The sequence below is a fragment of the Heterodontus francisci genome, chromosome 39 (genome assembly GCF_036365525.1).
Source record: "Heterodontus francisci isolate sHetFra1 chromosome 39, sHetFra1.hap1, whole genome shotgun sequence".
Lineage (NCBI taxonomy): Eukaryota > Metazoa > Chordata > Chondrichthyes > Heterodontiformes > Heterodontidae > Heterodontus > Heterodontus francisci.
Window position 1 is genome coordinate 33,677,430 of NC_090409.1, and position 24,128 is coordinate 33,701,557.

Genomic DNA, 24,128 nt, shown 5'->3' on the forward strand with positions numbered 1-24,128 from the left:
TAAAATGGATGGTCAAGTAGTCCTTGGCTGAAGCTGTATTCTTGAAGTTCTTGGTTAGTCAAAGTGTATTTTGGCTGGCTTGCTTTGCTCAGGGTTGCTTGAAGGTAGCATTGCAGTTGGCTCTCTTCCCCTGGTTTCTGGCTGTAGCAGTTTGTAGGCTTGGAGGGTCCTCCAGTTGCAGTCGGTTTTCACTTGATGTTTTCTGGGGTAAGAGAGAGAGAGAGAGACCGGACAGCAGCAGCTTTCTATGCTGCTGTACACTCAGTTACTGCCTGTCTGCTTGTCTGTGTAACAAAACTTCCAGTTTCTTCAGAGATGAACAGATGGTCACATGGTTCTCTCACTTCCCCTTTGTTTTTAATGAAGTCCAAATTCTAAAACCCTAAACTTCTCTTAGGTGGGCTTGTCAGTGTTTACCCCCTGGAGGGACATCTTCATTTATGAATGCCTTGAGATGTTTTGGAATGTCCCGCTCATGAGGGTGATTTGGCTAATCTACTCAGTTAGCTAAAGTATTGTTCTGGTTGTGCTTCTTGTTAGACTTTTTGTCTCCAGTTCAATCTCCTGTTTTTCTGTCAGCAATCACCCCCTGTTGAATATAGTTGGTATCACACACTATCCACACCCAGTCATATACACTCACACCCATATACATACCCACTCACTCAGACACTCACACTCATATACATACCCACTCACTCATATACACACACACTCACACTCATATACACACTCATTTGCACTCATATACTTACCCACTCACTCAGACACTCACACTCATATACATACCCACTCACTCATATACACACACACTCACACTCATATACACACTCATTTGCACTCATATACTTACCCACTCACTCATACACACACACTCATACACACATGTTGACAGTTTCACACACACTGTCAGACTGTCAGATACGCACACAGGGTTACACAATCAGGCACAATCACATAGTCTCACACACACACACACACACACACACACAGTCAGACACACACACACACAATCAGGCACACTCACATAGTGACACACACACACACACTCACACACACACACACTCAGGCACACATACATGCACACACACACTCAACAAATGAGCTTCACCAGCAACTGGGTAACTGGATAGAAAGAAGTTGCATTGATCCGGCACCTGTCACAACCGTGGGACGTTCCAAAGCACTTCACACAAAATTAAGCTCTTTTCCAAGTGCAGTTACTGTTTTAATGTCGAAAAAGCGGCAGACAATATGTGCACAGCAAGATCCCACAAACAGCAATGGGATCAAGAACCAATCTGTTTTTAGTGATGTTGGTAGAGGGATAAATGTGGGTCGAACACTGGAGAGAGCTCCCCCTGCTGCTTCACAAACAGGGGCCCTGGGATCTTATACGTTCACCTGAGAGGGCAGACGGGGCCGAGGTTTGACGGCTCACCTGGAAGACGGAACCGCCGACAGTGAACTGATAGAAAACTGAACGGAATCACGGCGCAAGAGGAGAGTCGGGGAAGAGTCTCAGTTCAGTTCGGACACAGATAATCCCAGCTGAAGTCAGACTGCTACAGGGCAAAGGGTGAGGGGGATGGCACTGTAATCACCATCCAGAGGGTGAGGGGTTGGCACTGGAATCACCATCCAGAGGGTGAGGGGTTGGCACTGTAATCACCATCCAGAGGGTGAGGGGTTGGCACTGTAATCACCATCCAGAGGGTGAGGGGTTGGCACTGTAATCACCATCCAAAGGGTGAGGGGGTGACACCATAATCACCATCCAGAGGGTGAGGGGTTGACACCATAATCACCATCCAGAGGGTGAGGGGTTGGCACTGTAATCACCATCCAGAGGGTGAGGGGGTGACACCATAATCACCATCCAGAGGGTGAGGGGTTGGCACTGTAATCACCAACCAGAGGGTGAGGGGTTGGCACTGTAATCACCATCCAGAGGGTGAGGGGTTGGCACTGTAATCACCATCCAGAGGGTGAGGGGGTGACACCATAATCACCATCCAGAGGGTGAGGGGTTGGCACTGTAATCACCATCCAGAGGGTGAGGGGGATGGCACTGTAATCACCATCCAGAGGGTGAGGGATGACACTGTAATCACCATCCAGAGGGTGAGGGGTGACACTGCAATCACCATCCAGAGGGTGAGGGGGTGGCACTGTAATCACCATCCAGAGGGTGAGGGGGTGACACTGTAATCACCATCCAGAGGGTGAGGGTTAACAGTGTAATCACCATCCAGAGGGTGAGGGGGTGACACTGTAATCACCATCCAGAGGGTGAGAGGGTGGCACACTAATCACTATCTAGTGAGTGATGGGTGACACTGTAATCACCATCCAGAGGGTGAGGGGTGACACTGAAATCACCATCCAGAGGGTGAGGGAGTGACACTGTAATCACCATCCAGAGGGTCAGGGTTGGCACTGTAATCACCATCCAGAGGGTGAGGGGGTGACACTGTAATCACTATCCAGAGGGTGAGGGGGTGACACTGTAATCACCATCCAGCGGGTGAGCGGTGACACTGTAATCACCATCCAGAGGGTGAAAGGGTGACACTGTAATCACCATCCAGAGGGTGAGAGGGTGGCACTGTAATCACTATCCAGAGGGTGAGGGGTGACACTGTAATCACCATCCAGAGGGTGAGGGGGTGGCACTGTAATTACCATCCAGAGGGTGAGGGAGTGGCACTGTAATCACCATCCAGAGGGTGAGGGGCTGGCACTGTAATCACCATCCAGAGGGTGAGGGGTGACACTTTAATCACCATCCAGAGGGTGAGGGAGTGGCACTGTAATCACCATCCAGAAGGTGAGGGGCTGGCACTGTAATCATCATCCAGAGGGTGAGGGAGTGACACTGTAATCACCATCCAGAGGGTGAGGGGTTGGCACTGTAATCGCCATCCAGAGGGTGAGGGGGTGACACTGTAATCACCATCCAGAGGGTGAGGGGGTGACACTGTAATCACCATCCAGAGGGTGAGAGGGTAACAGTGTAATCACCATCCAGAGGGTGAGGGGGTGACACTGTAATCACCATCCAGAGGGTGAGGGGGTAACAGTGTAATCACCATCCAGTGAGTGATGGGTGACACTGTAATCACCATCCAGAGGGTGAAGGGTGACACTGAAATCACCATCCAGAGGGTGAGGGAGTGACACTGTAATCACCATCCAGAGGGTGAGGGGTTGGCACTGTAATCACCAACCAGAGGGTGAGGGGGTGACACTGTAATCACCATCCAGAGGGTGAGGGGGTGACACTGTAATCCCCATCCAGAGGGTGAGCGGTGACACTGTAATCACCATCCAGAGGGTGAGGGGTGACACTGTAATCACCATCCAGAGGGTGAGAGGGTGGCACTGTAATCACTGTCCAGAGGGTGAGGGGTGACACTGTAATCACCATCCAGAGGGTGAGGGGGTGACACTGTAATAACCATCCAGAGGGTGATGGGGGTGACACTGTAATCACTATCCAGAGGGTGAGAGGGTGGCACTGTAATCACTATCCAGAGGGTGAGGGGTGACACTGTAATCACCATCCAGAGGGTGATGGGGGTGACACTGTAATCACTATCCAGAGGGTGAGGGGTCACACTGCAATCACCATCCAGAGGGTGAGAGGGTGGCACTGTAATCACTATCCAGAGGGTGAGGGGTGACACTGTAATCACCATCGAGAGGGTGAGGGGGTGACACTGTAATCACCATCCAGAGGGTGATGGGGTGACACTGTAATCACCATCCAGAGGGTGAGGGAGTGACACTGTAATCACCATCGAGAGGGTGAGGGGGTGACACTTTAATCACCATCCAGAGGGTGAGGGGTGACACTGTAATCACCATCCAGTGGGTGATGAGTGACACTGTAATCACCATCCAGAGGGTGAGGGGGTGACACTATAATCACCAACCAGAGGATGAGAGTGTGGCACTGTAATCACTATCCAGAGTGTGAGGGGTGACACTGTAATCACCATCCAGAGGGTGAGGGGGAGACACTGTAATCACCATCCAGAGGGTGATGGGTGACACTGTAATCACCATCCAGAGGGTGAGGGGGTGACACTGTAATCACCATCCAGAGGGTGAGGGGGTGACATTGTAATCACCATCTAGAGGGTGAGGGGGTGACACTGTAATCACCATCCAGAGGGTGAGGGGTTGGCACTGTAATCACCATCCAGAGGGTGAGGGGTTGGCACTGTAATCACCATCCAGAGGGTGAGGGGGTGACACCATAATCACCATCCAGAGGGTGAGGGGTTGGCACTGTAATCACCATCCAGAGGGTGAGGGGGTGACATTGTAATCACCATCTAGAGGGTGAGGGGGTGGCACTGTAATCACCATTCAGAGGGTGAGGGAGTGGCACTGTAATCACCATCCAGAGGGTGAGGGGCTGGCACTGTGATCACCATCCAGAGGGTGAGGGGCTGAAACTGTAATCACCATCCAGAGGGTGAGGGAGTGACACTGTAATCACCATCCAGAGGGTGAGATGGTGGCACTCCGATCACTATCCAGTGAGTGATGGGTGACACTGTAATCACCATCCAGAGGGTGAGGGGTGACACTGAAATCACCATCCAGAGGGTGAGGGAGTGACACTGTAATCACCATCCAGAGGGTGAGGGGGTGACACTGTAATCACCATCCAGAGGGTGAGGGGGTGACACTGTAATCACCATCCAGAGGGGGAGAGGGTGGCACTCTAATCACTATCCAGAGGGTGAGGGGGTGACACTGTAATCACCATCCAGAGGGTGAGCGGTGACACTGTAATCACCATCCAGAGGGTGAGGGGGTGACACTGTAATCACCATCCAGAGGGTGAGAGGGTGGCACTGTAATCACTATCCAGAGGGTGAGGGGTGACACTGTAATCACCATCCAGAGGGTGAGGGGGTGGCACTGTAATCACCATCCAGAGGGTGAGGGGTGACACTGTAATCACCATCCAGAGGGTGAGGGAGTGGCACTGTAATCACCATCCAGAGGGTGAGGGGCTGGCACTGTAATCATCATCCAGAGGGTGAGGGAGTGACACTGTAATAACCATCCAGAGGGTGATGGGGGTGACACTGTAATCACCATCCAGCGGGTGAGCGGTGACACTGTAATCACCATCCAGAGGGTGAGAGGGTGACACTGTAATCACCATCCAGAGGGTGAGGGGGTAACAGTGTAATCACCATCCAGAGGGTGAGGGGGTGACACTGTAATCACCATCCAGAGGGTGATGGGGTAAAAGTGTAATCACCATCCAGTGAGTGATGGGTGACACTGTAATCACCATCCAGAGGGTGAGGGGTGACACTGAAATCACCATCCAGAGGGTGAGGGAGTGACACTGTAATCACCATCCAGAAGGTGAGGGGTTTGCACTGTAATCACCATCCAGAGGGTGAGGGGGTGACACTGTAATCACCATCCAGAGGGTGAGGGGGGTGACACTGTAATCACCATCCAGCGGGTGAGCGGTGACACTGTAATCACCATCCAGAGGGTGAGAGGGTGACACTGTAATCACCATCCAGAGGGTGAGGGGGTAACAGTGTAATCACCATCCAGAGGGTGAGGGGGTGACACTGTAATCACCATCCAGAGGGTGATGGGGTAACAGTGTAATCACCATCCAGTGAGTGATGGGTGACACTGTAATCACCATCCAGAGGGTGAGGGGTGACACTGAAATCACCATCCAGAGGGTGAGGGGGTGACACTGTAATCACCATCCAGAAGGTGAGGGGTTTGCACTGTAATCACCATCCAGAGGGTGAGGGGGTGACACTGTAATCACCATCCAGAGGGTGAGGGGGTGACACTGTAATCCCCATCCAGAGGGTGAGCCGTGACACTGTAATCACCATCCAGAGGGTGAGGGGTGACACTGTAATCACCATCCAGAGGGTGAGGGGGTGGCACTGTAATCACTATCCAGAGGGTGAGGGGTGACACTGTAATCACCATCCAGAGGGTGAGGGGGTGACACTGTAATAACCATCCAGAGGGTGATGGGGGTGACACTGTAATCACTATCCAGAGGGTGAGAGGGTGGCACTGTAATCACCATCCAGAGGGTGATGGGGGTGACACTGTAATCACTATCCAGAGGGTGAGGGGTCACACTGCAATCACCATCCAGAGGGTGAGAGGGTGGCACTGTAATCACTATCCACAGGGTGAGGGGTGACACTGTAATCACCATCGAGAGGGTGAGGGGGTGACACTGTAATCACCATCCAGAGGGTGATGGGGTGACACTGTAATCACCATCCAGAGGGTGAGGGAGTGACACTGTTATCACCATCCAGAGGGTGAGGGGGTGACACTTTAATCACCATCCAGAGGGTGAGGGGTGACACTGTAATCACCATCCAGTGGGTGATGAGTGACATTGTAATCACCATCCAGAGGGTGAGGGGTGACACTGTAATCACCAACCAGAGGATGAGTGTGTGGCACTGTAATCACTATCCAGAGTGTGAGGGCTGACACTGTAATCACCATCCAGAGGGTGAGGGGGAGACACTGTAATCACCATCCAGAGGGTGATGGGTGACACTGTCATCACCATCCAGAGGGTGAGGGAGTGACACTGTAATCACCATCCAGAGGGTGAGGGGGTGACATTGTAATCACCATCCAGAGATTGAGGGGGTGGCACTGTAATCACCATCCAGAGGGTGATGGGTGGCACTGCAATCACCATCCAGAGGGTGAGGGGGTGACACTGTAATCACAATCCAGAGGGTGAGGGGGTGACACTGTAATCACCATCCAGAGGGTGATGGGGTGACACTGTAATCACCATGCAGAGGGTGAGGGGTTGGCACTGTTATCACCATCCAGAGGGTGAGGGGTTGACACTGCAATCACCATCCAGAGGGTGAGTGGTGAAACTGTAATCACCATCCAGAGGGTGAGGGGGTGACACTGTAATCACCATCCAGAGGGTGATGGGGTGACACTGTAATCACCACGCAGAGGGTGAGGGGTTGGCACTGTAATCACCATCCAGAGGGTGTGAGTTTGGCACTGCAATCACTATCCAGAGGGTGAGGGGTGACACTGGAATCACTATCCAGAGGGTGAGGGGTGACACTGTAATCACCATCCAGAGGGTGAGCGGTGACACTGTAATCACCATCCAGAGGGTGAGGGGGTGACACTGTAATCACCATCCAGAGGGTGAGGGGGTGACACTGTAATCACCATCCAGCGGGTGAGCGGTGACACTGTAATCACTATCCAGAGGGTGAGGGGATGACACTGTAATCACCATCCAGAGGCTGAGAGGGTGGCACTGTAATCACTATCCAGAGGGTGATGGGTGACACTGTAATCACCATCCAGAGGGTGAGGGGTGACACTGTAATCACCATCCAGAGGGTGAGAGGGTGGCACTGTAATCACTATCCAGAGGGTGAGGGGGTGACACTGTAATCACCATCCAGAGGGTGAGAGGGTGGCTCTGTAATCACTATCCAGAGGGTGAGGGGTGACACTGTAATCACCACCCAGAGGGTGAGCGGTGACGCTGTAATCACTATCCAGAGGGTGAGGGGGTGACACTGTAATCACCATCCAGAGGGTGAGAGGGTGGCACTGTAATCACTATCCAGAGGGTGAGGGGTGACACTGTAATCACCATCCAGAGGGTGAGCGGTGAAACTGTAATCACCATCCAGAGGGTGAGGGGTGACACTGTAATCACCATCCAGAGGGTGAGAGAGTGGCACTGTAATCACTATCCAGAGGGTGAGGGGTGACACTGTAATCACCATCCAGAGGGTGAGGGGGTGACACTGTAATCACCATCCAGAGAGTGAGGGGTGACACTGTAATCACCATCCAGAGGGTGAGGGCGTGACATTGTAATCACCATCCAGAGGTTGAGGGGGTGGCACTGTAATCACCATCCAGAGGGTGAGGGGCGACACTGTAATCACTATCCAGAGGGTGAGGTGGTGACATTGTAATCACCATCCAGAGGTTGAGGGGGTGACATTGTAATCACCATCCAGAGGGTGAGGGGGTGACACTGTAATCACCATCCAGAGGGTGAGGGGGTGACATTGTAATCACCATCCAGAGGTTGAGGGGGTGGCACTGTAATCACCATCCAGAGGGTGAGGGGGTGACACTGTAATCACCATCCAGAGGGTGAGGGGTGACACTGTAATCACCATCCAGAGGGTGATGGGTGACATTGTAATCACCATCCAGAGGGTGAGGGGGTGACATTGTAATCACCATCCAGAGGGTGAGGGGGTGACATTGTAATCACCATCCAGAGGTTGAGGGGGTGGCACTGTAATCACCATCCAGAGGGTGAGGGGGTGGCACTGTAATCACCATCCAGAGGGTGAGGTGGTGGCACTGTAATCACCATCTGTGACCCTGTTCCTCTAAGCTGCGGTATCCACAGGAGCTGAGGATATCAACATTGAGATCCTTGTGTGTTGTCTCTCAAATTTAAAATCACACGGGACAGAAAGAGGCTATTCAGCCCATTGTACCTGTGCTGTCCCTTTTAAAGAGCTTTCCAATTAGCCCCACTCCCTCTGCTCTTTCCCATATCGTCCTGTAAATTTCCCACTTCCAGTATTTCGCCAATTCCCCTTTTGAAAGTTACTATTGAATCTGCTTCCACCACCCTTTCAGGCAGCGCGTTCCAGATCAGAACAACTCACTGTGTAAAAACATTTCTCCTCATCTCCCCCTCTGGTGCTTTTGCCCATTATCTTAACTCTTTGTCCTCTGGTTACTGACCCTCCTGCCACTGGAAACAGTTTCTCCTTATTTACTCCGTCAAAATCCTTCCTGATTTTGAAAATCTCTATTCAATCTCCCCTTAACCTTCTCTGCTCTAAGGAAAACAATCCCAGCTTCTCCAGTCTCTCCACATTAACTGAAGTCCCTCATCCCTGGAACCATTCCGGTAAATCTCCCTCCGCACCCTCTCCAGGGCCGTGATGTCCTTTCTAAATCCCAGAATTGGACAGAATGCTCCAGCTCGGTCCTAACCAATGATTTATAAAGGTTTAGCATCACTTCCTTGGCTTTGTACCTGCAGAAGATGATTGGACGAGAATATCTCGGACCATCACTGCGTTGAAAAACTCCGAGAGACTGACGAGTTTCCGAAAACACTTTATATTAAAGGGGGAACCCTGACAAAATGGTCAAAGCCAGATGAACCCTTTGGTTTACAGAAGGATTCACTTTGAATCGAGGAATCCGTACAGAGTTTTCCAGTATCTGCACCAGTCTCTCCTCCAGAACACTCCAGAGAATACATAAAGACAAAGACAGTTTGTAGCTGATTCATGAGTGAACAACTCTTTAATTGATAGCAAGTTTGTGGTACATATGTGATATTGGATAGATTGATTTTATCAGACAAGCAATACATGTTTAACAATGGCACATAGGTTACATTCAGCAATCAATCCCTTGAAAGAGAAACCCTCACCATCAAGATCTACTTTAAGGAGGGAATATAAAATCAGGGCACTCTTTAAAGTGACAGCCTCAGTATTAACTCTCTCTGACAAATGGCAGGTCATTTTCTTCTCGACTCTCACTCATTAATTTTAACCTTATTCTACCAGTTGGGGCACTAATGGGATTAAGTGCAATGCTGGTTCTATACCCTGCCTGCTTGTACTATCCACTGAAGTCACTGCAGAGTAATATTGAATGGCCTGTAAAACTGCTGTGGGTTTCCTGCCCACCGAGTTACCTACAAATCACTCCCATTGTATGCAGCCCCCCAAAGCGCTCGGCCAAGGACTGTACAGAATATTGACCAACATTTGTAGTGTTGACTGCAATGACTGCAACGCCTCTGGGTTTTAAGGTGAAACATTACAACAGATCCTTGCAGCGCACTCAAACCCCACGTTTAACATGGACCAGTCGACAAAACTTTCAGATGCTAGTTTCCTGTGAAAGGTGTCGGGTTGGGTTACTCCCTGGATATTAAGGATCATCTCTAACACAGTCCACCTGATATTCCTCCCATTTCAATCTCAATCAAGCCAGTTTAATCAGCACCCCATCCACCATTGTAAACGTACACTCCCCTCCACCACTGGGTGCACTGTGGCAGCAGTGTGTTCTACAAGATGCAGTGTAGTAACTCACTAAGCCTCCTTCGACAGCATCTTCCGAACCCGCGATCTCCACCACCCAGCAGTGCCTGGGCAGCAGGCGCATGGGGACACCACTGCCTGCAAGTTCCCTTTCCAGCCACACACCATCCTGGTTGGAAATATATATTATCGTTCCTGACACCGCGGGGAGCACCTTCACCACACGGACTGCAGTGGTTCAAGCGACGACCCACCACCACCTTCTCAAGGACAGTTAGGGATGGGCAATAAATGCCAGCCTTGTCAGCGATGTCCACAACCCATGAATGAATAAATGATTAAAAAATTGAATGGAGGAGATTTCAGTGACAGAGCCTCACAACCAGTTTTCCTGTTTCTGCGGGGTCCCTTCACTGTTCAAAGCCCAGCTGAAAAAGATGCTTTAAACTGTATCCCTCCCACACTTGCCAGACTTTCACTGAAACAGGAAGGTATCAGTCTGACCCTCCTGGTTTCAGGTGGGTTTTGTGAGCCGTTACTTTTGGAACTGTTCCTTAATCCTATTTCAGATTCTGATCCTATCCTGTTGGTGAAGGCTCCCTGTTTAAATCCATTAGTACAGCAATTAAGCATTGAAGCTGCAGTGTTGTATTCAATGCATGAACATCACATTGATGGGAAAAGGCTCATTAGTGTGAACTGCTGGTGGTGACTCACTGTGGAGAACATTTATCAACAGACTGGAGCCAGATCTCCAGGGTTCTGGGTTGGAAAGGGGAGGATTGGGATTGTCCGGAGCCTTGGTCAGATCCCCATCTGCAATAACTGCGTTCAGTTTTCGGTTCCTCACCTCGGGAAGGATAGATTGGCTTTGGAAGGGTTCGGGGGGATGGGTGCAGCACAGATTCCTGCAGCTCAGAACATTCAATTCTGAGGACAGGTTACATAATCTTCCCGAGTATTCCCTCGATTGAGGAGTGAACTAACCGAGGTGTTTAAAATGATGCAAAGTTTCAATAGGCCAGATACGGATAATTTATTTCCAATGATGGAGGAATCCAGAGTAAGGGAGCACAATCTTAAAGTTAGAGCCAGGCAGAGCAGGGAAGAACTTTCCCACACAAAGGGCAGTGGAATTGGGAATTCTCTCCCCCAAAGACAATGTACTCTGGGTGATAATTGGAGATTTAAAGACTGGGACTGATAGATTTTTGTTGGGGGTAAGGATATTAAGGGATATGGAGTAAAGTGGGGTAAATGGGGTTGAGGTACAGATCAGCCATGATCTAACTGAAAGGCAAAACAAGCTTGAAGGGCTGAATGGTTGACTCCTATTCTTACGTAACAGGCTCGAGGGACTGAATGGCCTCATCCTGTTCCTGTGTAACAGGCTCGAGGGGCTGAATGGCCTCCTCCTGTTCCTGTGTAACAGGCTCGAGGGGCTGAATGGCCTCCTCCTGTTCCTGTGTAACAGGCTCGAGGGGCTGAATGGGCCTCCTCCTGTGCCTAATGTTCCATTTTTTCATTATTTCTGTAATGTTTTGCCGTACCTTGCTTTCTAACTGAGAGACAAGGTTTATTCCTTTCTCTAAAGACGGTGCTGAATTTACTCAGACCACTGGGGACCAGCTTGTCCATGTTGATTTGTTTGTCCCACTCCACTCCTCCCCTCAGCACATGGGCTGTGATTGGGAAGTCAGCACCAGGGAACCATCCTCTGTTTGTGGGATGTAACAAATGGGGACTGTAATCTGGAGGCCCTTGCAGTTGTCTGGCAGTCCTATCTTCCTGGTGTACATATCATGGTGTAGAGTTGGAGGGAAGGCCAAGGAAGGCTCGAGTGATTTTGACTCAATGATTATCGCTATCAGGTTGAAAGCTTCCTATATCGCTCAGTAAAATGGTCCCAGCTATATCCTGGCTGATAGGAATATGTTATCATCAGGAGATGTGAAATGTCAATATGACAACCATGGGAGTGGGAATAATGATCTGCAGTTGCCTTGGCTCCGCATTGTGGATGGGAATGTGCACCTACGGGTGTTTTGATTGTAATTTCCCATCTCTTACCAAGGATGACAGGAGCAGTTCTTTCCCGATTAGCTCCAGAGTTTGTTACGTTGACAGAACTGCAATGGCACTGTTGTAATGTCGGAAATGTGGCAGCCAATTTGGGCACAGCAAGATCCCACAAACAGCAATGTGTTAAGTGACCAGCTTATCTGTTTGTTTGTTTTTTAAGTAATGCTGGTTGATGGGTAAATATTGATGCTGGACATCGGGAGCAGGCCCTAATTCATCTTCACAATCATGGCTCTGGGATCTTTTACATCCATTCAAGGGGCAGATGGGGCCTGGGTTTAGTGTCTCATCCGAAAGACGGCACCGCCAACAGTGCAGCATTCCCTCAGTACTGGCTCTGGGAATGTCGACCTGGATTATTGGCTCAAAGCTCCGGAGTGGGATTTGAACACATGACTTTCTGACTCAGAGCCATGGCTGACTCCAGGGGAAATCTCTCTATGTTTGTGGGATAAGGGAGTGAATTTCAGGGAATGACAATGCTCACCACCGGGATAGTTTAATTTGCTGCGTTGAGGCTCTGGTTTGAATTCCTTGGGGATTGTGTTTAAAGTGGTGTGGGAATTAAATCGACCGGAATACAGGGGATACATTTCTTGGCTCTGTGCCATGTCTGCACACAGTAGAAGTATCTCTTGCCTCCCCAGATAGCTTTCCCTGGCTTCAGGCAGTAACCCTTCTTCTTCTCCATTTGATGGGAATTCTTTCTCTTCTTCGAATAAACAGCTATAAAAAAAACCCATTGCAAACATTTAGTGAAAGTCTGGATAGTATTTATTCATCGCTCCCTCCACCACCGACTCACAGTGGCACAGGATCCATTCAGCACACCTACTCACTGCAGGATATGACAGACATGAGGTAATCGACTAATGGTAACTATCAGTCTCTCTCACTGAGTCTACAACAGACCCAGACGGACAGACAGAAAGAACAAACTAGCATTTGTACTGACACTTCACTATCGCAGGACATCCCAAAACACTTTACCGTCACTTTCGAAGTGTAGTCACAGTTATAATGCAGCAGACAATCTGTGCACAGCAAGCTCCCGCAAACAGCGATGTGATAATGACCGGATTATTGCTTTTAATGCTGTTGGTTAAGGAATATATACCGGGCCTGGACACTGGGGGCAGCATTGTTGCTCTTCTTCAGAATAGTATCATAGGATTTTTTACATTCACCGGAGAGGGCAGACAGGTGTTGGTTTAACACCTCACCTGAAAGATGTCAGTTCCAGCAGGGTAGAACTATCCCAGTACTGACACTGGGAGCGTCAACCCGTATTACACCCTCAACTCTCTGGAGTGGGACTTAAACACACAACCTCATGACCCAGAGGTGAAAGTTCCACCCACTGAGCAATGACTGACATCTACAGAATATCCCTCAGTGATGGAGAGTTTTGGGAACCATTGGTCCAAGATCACTCGTTCCTCCCAGGCTCGCTCCACTCTCACACATCAGACTCACACACTGCATCCCACATGATACTTTCCGAAATTACCCGCTCTCCATTTCTTCCTGATAATCTTTTTAGCCTCCTGACATGGGCACTTGTTCCCAATTCGAGGGTGGGATTTCTCCATCTTGTATCCAAAGTGGAGCTGGTTAACTGTAGGTTAGAATGATCATTTGCAGTCAATAATTAAACGGATGCTGTGACTGAGAGAAATATTTAATACAGTGAACGCGGAGCCAATGACCAGACTTCCTAATCCCAATCAGACCTCACCCTGTCTTGTTTTCCAGTCCCTGGTTTAACTGTCCCATGTTTTCCTGGTCTCTGTTTTAACTGTTCCCGTGTATTCCCAGTCCTGGGTTTAAGTGTTCCTGTGTTTTCCCGGTCCCTGGTTTAACTGTTCCTGTGCTTATCCGGTCCAGGTTTAAATATTCCTGTGTTTTCCCAGTCCTGGGTTTAACAGTTCCTGTGTTTATCCGGTCCATGGTTGAACTGCTCCGCAGCTTTCCCGGTCCCGGGTTTAACTTTTCCCTTGTTTATCCGGTCCCAGGATTAACTATTCTTTGTTTATCAGGTCCCTGGTTTAACTGTTTTCCTGTTTTCCCGGTCCTGGGTTTAACTTTTCCTGTGTTTACCCGGTCCCAGGTTTAACTATTCTGTGTTTATCAGGTCCCTGGTTTAACTGTTTTCCTGTTTTCCCAGTCCCTGGTTTAACTTTTCCCGCATTTATCCAGTCCCAGGCTTAACTGTTTTCCCGGTCCTGGGTTCGCCGTTTCCTGTGTTTACATGGTCCCGGGTTGAACTATTCTGTGTTTTCCCGGTCCCTGGTTTAACTGTTCCCATGTTCATCCACTCTTGGGTTTAACTGTTCCTGTGTTTTCCCGGTCCCTGGTTTAACTGTTCTCCTGCTTTCCCAGTCCCGGGTTTAACTTTTCCCATGTTTATCCGGTTCTGGGTTTAACTTTTCCTGCGGTTATCCGGGTCCCAGATGTAACTGTTTCCCTGTTTTCCCAGTCCCGACATTAACTTTTCCCATGTTTATCCGGCCCCAGGTTTAACTGTATCCCTGTTTTCCCAGCCCCCGGTTTAACTATTCTGTGTTTTTCCGGCCCCATATTTAACGATTCCCATGTTTTCCAAGCCCCCGGTTTACTGTTCCCATGTTTATTGAGTTTGAGAGTAATTGAGGTCCAGGTGATGTCTCCTCCTACCTTTACATACACAGTGGGTCTCATCACTGGTGGGAGAGCTCACACTGTCTGTGGACAATTCCCTGTTGGTCACATCCTCCTTCACCTCGGATGTATCTGAAAATAGAGAACTGCCAGTAAAAATATAAATCCTGGCAAATCACGTTTACCATCAAATCAATCTTCATGGTCTCCACTTGTCATTGTGGTCATCTTTTAAAACACACTAAACAGCCCTCTCCATCTGCAGACAGGTCACTAACTCAACAGAGAGTCTCTCTCAGCTTCACTTGGTTCAATGGTTCATTGTTGGGACAATTGTTTGCTTGTTTGCAGCTTTCCTGTTCTCACTGACATACACTGGCTCCTGCTTCAGAAACAGCTCGAATTTAAAATTCTCTTCCTTGTTTTCAAATGCCTTCATTGCCTCGCCCCTCCCTACCTCTGTAACCTCCTACAGCCCCACAACCCTCCCTATCTCTGTTACCTCCTCCAGCCCCACAACCCTCCCTACCTCTGTAACCTCCTCCAGCCCCACAACCCTCCCTATCTCTGTTACCTCCTCCAGCCGCACAACCCTCCCTATCTCTGTAACCTCCTCCAGCCCCACAACCCTCCCTATCTCTGTAACCTCCTCCAGCCCCACAACCCTCCCTATCTCTGTAACCTCCTCCAGCTCCTACAACCCTCCCTATCTCTGTAACCTCCTCCAGCTTCTACAACCCTCCCCATCTCTGTAACCTCCTCCAGCTTCTACAACCCTCCCTATCTCTATAACCTCCTCCAGCCCCACAACCCTCCCTATCTCTGTAACCTCCTCCAGCTCCTACAACCCTCCCTATCTCTGTAACCTCCTCCAGCTTCTACAACCCTCCCCATCTCTGTAACCTCCTCCAGCTTCTACAACCCTCCCCATCTCTGTAACCTCCTCCAGCTTCTACAACCCTCCCTATCTCTATAACCTCCTCCAGCCCCACAACCCTCCCTATCTCTGTAACCTCCTCCAGCCCCACAACCCTCCCTATCTCTGTAACCTCCTCCAGCTCCTACAACCCTCCCTATCTCTGTAACCTCCTCCAGTCCCACAACCCTCCCTACCTCTGTAACAAAAACAAGAAATGCTGGATTCACTCAGCAGGTCTGGCAGCATCTGTGGAAAGAGAAGCAGAGTTAACGTTTCGGGTCAGTGACCCTTCTTCGGAACTGACAAATATTAGAAAAGTCACAGATTATAAACAAGTGAGGTGGGGGTTGGGCAAGAGATAACAAAGGAGAAGGTGCAGATTGGACCAGGCCACATAGCTGACCAAAAGGTCACGGAGCAAAGGCAAACAATATGTCAATGGTGTGTTGAAAGACAAAGCATTAGTACACATTAGGTGTGAATATACTGAATATTGAACATCAGCAAGTGCAAACCTGAAGAAAAACAACCTGAAAAAAACAGTGGGTAAGCAAACTGAACAAACTAAGATGAAATGAAATAAATGCAAAAAAAGATTGTAAAAAATGTAAAAAGGAATGCAAAAAAAAAGGAAGAAAAAAATAACTAAAAATGACTAAAAATGAAAGTAAAGTGGGGGGCTGTCATGCTCTGAAATTATTGAACTCAATGTTCAGTCCGGCAGGCTGTAGTGTGCCTAATCGGTAGATGAGATGCTGTTCCTCGAGCTTGCGTTGATGTTCACTGGAACACTGCAGCAATCCCAGGACAGAGATGTGAGCATGAGAGCAGGGGGGAGTGTTGAAATGGCAAGCAACCGGAAGCTCAGGGTCCTGCTTGCGGACTGAGCGGAGATGTTCCGCAAAGCGGTCACCCAGTCTGCGCTTGGTCTCCCCAATGTAGAGGAGACCACATTGTGAGCAGCGAATACAGTATACTACATTGAAAGAAGTACAAGTAAATCGCTGCTTCACCTGAAAGGAGTGTTTGGGGCCTGGGATAGTGAGGAGAGAGGAGGTAAATGGGCAGGTATTACACCTCCTGCGATTGCAAGGGAAGGTGCCCTGGGACGGGGACGAGGTGGTGGGGGTAATGGAGGAGTGGACCAGGGTGTCGCGGAGGGAACGATCCCTTCGGAATGCTGACAGGGGAAGGGAGGGGAAGATGCGACTGGTAGTGGCATCACGCTGGAGGTGGCGAAAATGGCGGAGGATGATCCTTTGGATATGGAGGCTGGTGGGATGAAAAGTGAGGACAAGGGGAACCCTGTCACGGTTCTGGGAGGGAGGGGAAGGGGTGAGGGTAGAGGTGCGGGGAATGGGTCGGACACGGTTGAGGGCCCTGTCAACCACAGTGGGGTTCCTACCTCTGTAACCTCCTCCAGCCCCACAACCCTCCCTATCTCTGTAACCTCCTCCAGCCCCACAACCCTCCCTATCTCTGTAACCTCCTCCAGCCCCACAACCCTCCCCATCTCTGTAACCTCCTCCAGCCTCTACAACTCTCCCTACCTCTGTAACCTCCTCCAGTCCCTACAACTCTCCCTACCTCTGTAACCTCCTCCAGCCCCACAACCCTCCCTATCTCTGTAACCTCCTCCAGTCCCACAACCCTCCCTACCTCTGTAACCTCTTCCAGCCCCACAACCCTCCCAATCTCTGTAACCTCCTCCAGCCCCTACAACTCTCCCTATCTCTGTAACCTCCTCCAGCTCCGACAACCCTCCCTATCTCTGTAACCTCCTCCAGCCCCACAACCCTCCCTATCTCTGTAACCTCCTCCAGCCCCACAACCCTCCCTATCTCTGTAACCTCCTCCAGCCCCTACAACTCTCCCTATCTCTGTAACCTCCTCCAGCTCCTACAACCCTCCCTATCTCTGTAACCTCCTCCAGCTTCTACAACTCTCCCTATCTCTGTCACCTCCTCCAGCCCCACAACGCTCCCCATCTCTGTAACCTCCTCCAGCCCGATAACCCTCCCCATCTCTGTAAAATCCTCCAGCCCCACAACCCTCCCTATCTCTGTAACCTCCTCCAGCCTCTACAACTCTCCCCATCTCTGTAACCTCCTCCAGCTCCTACAACCATCCCTATCTCTGTAAACTCCTCCAGCCCCTACAACCCTCCCTATCTCGGTAACCTCCTCCAGCCTCTACAACACTCCCTATCTCGGTAACCTCCTCCAGCACCTACAACCCTCCTTTTCTCAGTAACTTCCTCCAGCCTCTACAACCCTCCCTATCCCTGTAACCTCCTCCAGCCCCTACAGCCCTCCCCATCTCTGTAACCTCCTCCAGTCCCACAATGCTCCCCATCTCTGTAACCTCCTCCAGCCCCTACATCCCTCCCTATCTCTGTAACCCCCTCCAGCCCCACAACGCTCCCCATCTCTGTAACCTCCTCCAGCCCTACAACCCTCCCCATCTCTGTAACCTCCTCCAGCCCCACAACCCTCCCTATCTCTGTAACCTCCTCCAGCCCCACAACCCTGCCCATCTCTGTAACCTCCTCCAGCCCCTACATCCCTCCCTATCTCTGTAACCTCCTCCAGCCTCACAATTCTCCCCATCTCTGTAACCTCCTCCATCCCTACATCCCTTCCTATCTCTGTAACCTCCTCCATCCCTACAACCTTCCCTATCTCTGTAACCTCCTCCATCCCTACAACCCTCCCTATCTCTGTGACCTCCTCCATCCCTACAACCCTCCCTATCTCTGTAAGCTCCTCCATTCCCCACAACCCTCCCTATCTCTGTAACCTCCTCCATTCCCCACAACCCTCCCTATCTCTGTAACCTCCTCCAGTCCCTATAACCCTCCCTATCTCTGTAACCTCCTCCATCCCTACATCCCTCCTCATCTCTGTAACCTCCTCCATCCCTACATCCCTCCTCCATCCCTACATCCCTCCCTATCTCTGTAACCTCCACCATCCCTACAACCCTCCCTATCTCTGTAACCTCCTCCATTCCCCACAGCCCTCCCTATCTCTGTAACCTCCTCCATCCCTACATCCCTCCTCCATCCCTACATCCCTCCCTATCTCTGTAACCTCCTCCATCCCTACAACCTTCCCTATCTCTGTAACCTCCTCCATCCCTACAACCCTCCCTATCTCTGTGACCTCCTCCATCCCTACAACCCTCCCTATCTCTGTAAGCTCCTCCATTCCCCACAACCCTCCCTATCTCTGTAACCTCCTCCATTCCCCACAACCCTCCCTATCTCTGTAACCTCCTCCAGTCCCTATAACCCTCCCTATCTCTGTAACCTCCTCCATCCCTACATCCCTCCTCATCTCTGTAACCTCCTCCATCCCTACATCCCTCCTCCATCCCTACATCCCTCCCTATCTCTGTAACCTCCACCATCCCTACAACCCTCCCTATCTCTGTAACCTCCTCCATTCCCCACAACCCTCCCTATCTCTGTAACCTCCTCCATCCCTACATCCCTCCTCCATCCCTACATCCCTCCCTATCTCTGTAACCTCCTCCATCCCTACAACCCTCCCTATCTCTGTAACCTCCTCCATTCCCCACAACCCTCCCTATCTCTGTAACCTCCTCCAGTCCCTATAACCCTCCCTATCTCTGTAACCTCCTCCAGCCCCACAATCCTCCGAGATCTTTGTGCTCCCGTAATTCTGGCCTCTCGTCCATCTCCTGATTTTAATCACTCCACCATTGGCGGCCGTGCCTCCAGCTGCCTGGGCCCTAAGCTCTGGAATTCCCTCCCAAAACCTCCCCGTCACTCTCTCTCCTCCTTTACGTCGGTCCTGAAAACCTATCTCTTTGACCAAGCTTTTGGTTGCCTGTCTAAATTTCTTCTTACCTGGCTCGGTGTGGAATTTTGTTTGATATTTGCTCTTGTGACGTGGCCTGGGATATTAAAGGTGCTATATAAATGGAAGCAGTTGTTGGAGCTGTTGAGGGATCATGATAGAGAAGCAGTGGTTGACTCCTGCTGTCTAATCTGGGACTACATCAGTGAACCACTCATGCCCCAGCCCTGGCTGTGGTCTATTAACTAACCTCTCTTGTGGAGAGTGGAATGACCTTGGGAGTAAAAGATTCGCCAACCTCTCCATCACTGGGGGTTTTCCTCACCTCATGTCTGGCTCTGTCGTAACCTCATTGATCGAGATTTATTGAAATGAGTAGTCAATAATTCCATTATCATTCTAGGAGTTGACTACTCGAATGGTAGAAGGCGAACTGGATTGGCCTTTTGATGGAGTAATTTCTGCATTCCAATTTTCCTACTGGGAATTCCTGGATTTTTGTTTTTGGTTTATACTGCCTTGCCCCCCCCACCCCCACTAGCTGTAAGAGAGCCCTTGAGATTTACAGTTCTAAGCTAAGAGGCCGTAGTGTGTAAGTGCGGGTAGCAAAGTGCTCGGTTTGGTGCCAGGTAATGTGTTGAGTTCGGTGGCCATTTAAGTGGACAATTCTGAGCCGATAATGAGGTCAGGTTAGCTGCAATCCATTGCAAATTGCAGCAGTACCTTTCTGCACAGCAGCCAGGGCAGATCAAGGAAGCTCAAGGCGACAGCACGTCATTTTCTAAAACGTTCTGGGAGCTTCAGAACGCCCATCAGTGACTCATAAATCATGTCCCCCGATGTCAGAGTCCATCTCTACCACAGGTCACAGTGTCCAGTGTGGACCTGATTGTGATACTGCACAAACCCCGTCACCCAGACCACAATCAACTCATCCTCTACTGAAATACCTCAATACAGACAGGGCGTTGGGACAGAGTCGCCTATCACAGCTCCTCACGGCTTTCCCCAGTCTCTCCACAAAACTGAACTCCCTCGTCCCTTATGACAGTGGCTGTTCGGCATTCCTCGCTTCTGACAACAAGAGTTGAATTTCTCAAACAAACGTTCAGATTTTGGGCCAATTTAGGCGCTAGCGTATGGGTCAGTGATAGAACTCTTCGCTCCCAGTTAGAAGATGGTGGGTTCAAGTCCCACACCAGAGACTTGAGTGCATAATCTAGGCTGGCACTCCAGTGCAGTACTGAGGGAGTGCTGCACTAGCTGAGACATTTAAACTAAGGCCCTGATCTGACCTCACAGCTGGATGTAAAAGTTGTCACGGCTACTATTCTAAGAAGAATGGGCGGGCGGGCGGTGGGTTCTCCCTGGTATCTTGGCCAGTATTTATCCTACAATCTCATTATCACATTGCAGTTTGTGGAAGCTTGCTGTGCACAAATTAGCTGCTGCTTTTCTTACACAACAGTGACTGCCCTTCGAGAGCAGTGAAGTAGCTGTAAAGTGCTCTGGGACACCCTGAGTGAAAGGCGCTATATAAATGCAATTACTAGTGTTCATGATACTGGGCGAGCAATCCAGAGAAAACTTGGCTTCAAATCCCATTGTTGCCAATTAAGAATTTGAATCAAGTTTTTTTTTTAAAACGGGGGAAATAAAAAAAAGCTGCTACAAGTAAAAGTGGCCACGAAGTTGTTAGATTGTCACGAAAATGGAACTGGTTCATCAATGTCCTTTACGGAAAGAGAGCTGGCACCCTTTCCCAGTCTGGCCTACACGTGACTCCAGACACACAGCAGCCCAGTTGATTCTGACCAATTCATCAGTGGCCTCACAAGCCCCCTCAGTTGTAATTCGGAGACAGATAATACTTGCCGGCTTACCAGAAACACCCTCAGACCGAGAATGAACTTTTTTTTTAAATTGTACATTTGAATAAACACCGGGATTTGTTTCTCTCTCCAAACCTAAGCCAAGTAATTACAAACATTAAGTGGTCTTACCATCTGAAAGGACAGAGATCGTGGCCAGGGCAAACACAACGAGTTGGAAAACAAGCTGCATCTTCAGATCGTAGGACTGACGCAGAGGTGCTGCGGACGAAAGTTTAATCGACACCTCAGAATGTTTGAGTTCTTATATTTCGCTCCTGTTCAGTCATGCATATCCCCGACAGCTGCTCAGAACGGAGAGGAGCTACTGGCAAGGTCCCCCACCTACTGATAACACCATTACCGGGAGCCTGGTGAACTGCGCAGAAATACACCCATCTTCCCTTGAATGTGGACCTCACAGTGTGTCGGGGAGTTTCCATGTGAAATATCATTTCCTTTAACGTCAGGGACAGTCTGAAATGTTCCATTATAAAACAAATTGAAAACAAAATGTAACATTTCGAGAACTCCTTTCACCAACTCAGAACGTCCCAAAAGTGTTTCGTAACCAATGAAGTTCTTTTTGAAGTGCAGTCATTGTTGTAATGTAGGAAACACAGCAAGATCCCACACACAGTATTGGGATAGATGACCAGATAGCCTGTTTTTTAGTGATTGGGGAATATATTTTTGTGCCAGGATACCCAGGAGAACTCTTTTTCTTTATTTGTTCATGCAATGTGGGCATCACTGGCATTTGTTGCCCTTCCCAAATTGCCCTTGAGAAGATGCCAATGAAGCCACCTTCTTCAATGCCAGACCAGGTAAGGATGGCAGATTTCCTTCTCTATAGGACATTAGTGAACCAGATGGGTTTTTATGACAATCCGGTTTCATGGTCATCATTACTCTTCCCTGCTCTTCTTAGAAATAGCAGGATCTTTAGGTCCACCTGAGAGATCAGGCAGGGTCTCGGTTTAACGTCTCGTCTGAAAGACAGTACCTCTGTCAGTGAGGCACTCCCTCAGTACTGGCACTGGGTGTATCGGCCTGGATTATGGGCTCATAGCGCCGGAGTGGGACTCGAACCCACGATTTCTTATCGCAAAAGTGAGCATTATCCTGAACATGCTGTCACTACAATGGCCAGTTAGGGGCAGTCGAGAATTAAAGTGATTCTTATCACTGTCCCAACATTATCGGCCATGGATTCCAAGGAGAAAAAGCTGATTCAGAGCTCAGGGTGAATGCATCATGTGTGTGTGACGCAGAGAATAGGGTTTGATCTCTGTGCTGAACCATCAAGGGCCATTTGGCTAAGGAAGGGAAAACTCGAACAGGATTCCCATTCCTGACTGCTCTCGGAGGAGTAGCTGACATTTCCTCTTCCGTGGCTACACTTAGATAGCAGCTGCAGCTCAGTGTGTGGCCCTCGCGCCTTGGAGTCAGCTAAAGCTGTGGGTTCAAGCCCCATTCTTGAGCATATAATCCAGGCCAGCACTCCCAGTGCAGTACTGAGGGAGTGCTGCCTTCTGGTTGAGACATTAAACCGAGGCCCTGTCCAGTCCTCTCAGGTGGATGTCGAAGATCCCACGGCCACTGTTTGGCACTAAGAGCAGGGGAGCTCTCACCGATGTCCTGGGCCGATAATTATTCCTCAACCAACATCTACAAATAGATGATCTGGTCATTATCATGCTGCTGTTTGTGGGAGCTTGCTGTGCACAAATTGGCTGCTGTGTTTCCTACACTACAACAGTGACAATACTTCAAGAGTATTGGCTGTCCTTAGGCTGTGATAGGTGCTATAGAAATGCAAGCTCTTTCTATCTTTCCAGCCGCTATAAGCACAGTCCCACCCCTGACCTGAGTCCAGTTACAGACTTGGCTCAATGTAAGAGGGGTCGGTGGGCTCCAGGTGGGGTTCCTCCTTCCTGGTCTCTCTAATCCTGCACCTCCTTTACCATTATACTATTCTGTGACCGTACTCTGTGCATGGCTGCTCAGATACAAACAATACTTTCCTTTAGGTCAGCTTGTACTATAGCTTACACAGTAACTTACAAAGACGGTGTTCCTGCAGGCCAGGGGAAAGCACATCTCCTATACTGGTGTGGTGTGAAATAATTACCCAGGCCTTCTTTTTAACTGAGGTTTAGATCTGTCTATGCCAGGGTGCCTGGACTTACTCCCATTCCTAATCTTCCGCCATTCCTAATCTTCCCTTTCAGAAAGTGTTTACCTGAGAAATGAGGCTTATTCCAAAAGTCTTGCCTGGATGGGTGCAGCACCAACAACTCTCAAGAAGCTCGACACCATCCAGGGCAAAGCAGCTGCTTGATTGACACCTTCAACATTCACTCCCTCCACCACCAACGCACAGTGGCAGCAGTGTGTACCATCTACGAGATGCAACTCACCAAGGCTCCTTCGACACAGCACCTTCCAAACCCGCGACCTCTACCACCTAGAAGGACAAGGGCAGCAGACGCATGGGAACACCACCACCTGCAAGTTCCCCTCCAAGTCACACACCATCCTGACTAGGAACTATATCACCATTCCTTCACTGTCACTGGGTCAAAATCCTGGAACTCCCTTCCTAACAGCACTGTGGGTGTACCTACCCCACATGGACTGTAGCGGTCAATTAGGGATGGGC